Below are 2,500 nucleotides of genomic sequence, written 5' to 3' on the forward strand. Positions count from 1 at the left end.
CGTTTATCACTCTGTATCACTCTCTTCTTTCCTTCTCTCCTCTTCTCTGCATCACTCTCCTCTCTTCTCTCCTCTCATCACGCTCTCCTCTCTTCTCTCCTCTCCTCTGCATCACTCTCTCCTCTGTTCTTTCCTCTCCTCTGCATCATTCTCTTTTCTCCTTCTCTCCTCTCCTCTACATCACTTTCTCCTCTTCTCTCTTCTGCATCACTCTTGTCTCTCCCTCTCTCCTCTCCTCTCCATTCTCTCATTTTCTTCTCTGCATCACTCTCTCCTCTCTCCTCTTCTCTCCTCTCCTCTGCATCACTCTCTCCTCTCTTCTCCCCTTCACTCTCTTGTCTCCTCCTCTCCTCTCCTCTCCTCCCTGCTTTTGTTTTGTCTGCCATTCCTCCATTTGTTGCTCTTTGATGAGCCCCCACCCCCAACTATTACAGTTTTTCACAGTTGCTCAAACACTAAACCCCATTCTCTGAATCAAATTCTCAAATGCCTGAACACATTTATTGAATTATTCCCTTTTTTGGCAAAACCATAGACTACTTTCACCCACTTTCACCCATTTTACCAAACTCATTAACCCTTTTTGCAAAACTGTGAACACATTGTGCATTCTGATGCACTTCTTAATTATATTGATAACCAAACAACGCAGAAGTTGAACACAATTAGTGCACAGTTGTCTCCATTTGAACACTACCACTCAAAATTGATAACACTTCTGTCTAATGGTGTGACAACCAATATAAGTCAGTTCAGAGTTGACAGAGACGCAGGGGACAACAAGTGTGTGTTACAGTAGAAGTGGGGTACAAGGAAGAGGAGGGTGCAGGTAGGAGGAAGAGGATGAAGAGAAAGACAGAGAGTCCCAAGAGTTGCAATACTGTAAATTATGATATTTGGGCAACAATCATTGAGCATGTTCTGGTTCATGGAATGCCAATGAGAGAAGCAGGACTTCATGGTCCGACCCAACATCAGTGGTTTCTCTGTGGCGTCAATAATCCAAAGATTCAGACTACAGAAGAGAAATAGTGTAAATGTCCATTATCATACAGTACAGTAATCACTGAACATCCACTGTTACACACTTACAGTACTATCCTTTGAGCTCAACTCTGAGAGAGTGAAAGAGCTAAGTTATCAGTATGTCCAAGTAAGTCTAAATTTAGGCACAATACAATATTGCAGTATTGCATACTTACAGTACTATCAGAGTCTGTGGCATCACAGTACAAATCATATTCAGTACAGTATTGGCCTGTCTTTCTGTTCATTTACAAAACTATTGATTTACATCTTCATATAGGCTAGAGGATATGAGTAGGGAGTGATATAAGTCCTTATTCTTTATTTTCATTGTGATATTTTATTTTTCAAATTAGAATGAATACAATTCCTCCAGGAGCCATAAACCCTGCCCTGAAAACTGTGTCTTCCATTGTTTGGTGTATTGTCTTATCACTGCTCTGCAGGAGTGTAATTTTGCCTGATGTGTTCAATGATTTGAGACCATTAGTTAGTTTTGAGCAAAGTTAAAAGTGTTTTGAGGTAATTGTTCAGTTTTGCAACAAGATTGAAGGGTTTCGAGAATGTAGTTTGAGAAATGAGTTTTGTGTTCACAGTTTTGAGAAAAAGGTAAAGAGCTCTGAAAAAGGTGTTCTAGCAATTGTGAAAAACTGTATTAGGCTCAGAGAGAGAAAGGGACCGAGAGAGAAAGAGAAGAGCCTGGAAAAGAGAGAGAGAGAGAGAGATAGACAGAGAGAGAGAGAGAAGATAAGATAAAGACAAAGTGTACTTTATTGTCCCCCAGGGAAGGTAATTCATCGCGTGCTCCAGTCACTGCATCATAAACTTGCAACATACCACGCAACATATACTGTACATGGAAGTAGACCATACAATATGCTTCACTGCATCATCCATAACAAAGACAGTCACAGACAAATGTGCACACCAAAGATTCTAGAGCAGAGCAAGATGGATCACTGGCCGGAGAATACTGTACGTTGGATATGTTGAAGTACATTCTAACGCTCCATGGGCGCCATTTTGGTAAGCTGAAAAATAATAAATCGTGCCTTTCACACGGCCAGATCATTACCGAGTAACAAAACAAAACAAAAAACAGCTGGCAACGGCAAAAACAGCTGTTTAGGTGGGTTTATATGATTGGAACTGTGTCTGAAATGTTGCTGAGCTTACCACAATGGCGCCCTGTCGGACTCGGAGCATACTTCATTCTTTTGACGCAACTGATCCATCTTGCTCTGTTCTAGAATCTTTGGTGCACACCAACACCAATCAGGGCTACAGGCGAAGCCCAATAAATAGATTGAATAATTGCTATAGAAATACTAAATAATGTCATTTATACTGTTTAGCATCTAAATTGCAGCTTGGATAAATATATTTTTTATATATATATATTTCTTTAACGTTCAGTTTGGCATTCTGAATTGTGAAAGGGGTGCAACGCTAGGCCTATATCCTGATTCAGAAT

Source organism: Sardina pilchardus, chromosome 10, assembly GCF_963854185.1.
Source record: "Sardina pilchardus chromosome 10, fSarPil1.1, whole genome shotgun sequence".
Lineage (NCBI taxonomy): Eukaryota > Metazoa > Chordata > Actinopteri > Clupeiformes > Clupeidae > Sardina > Sardina pilchardus.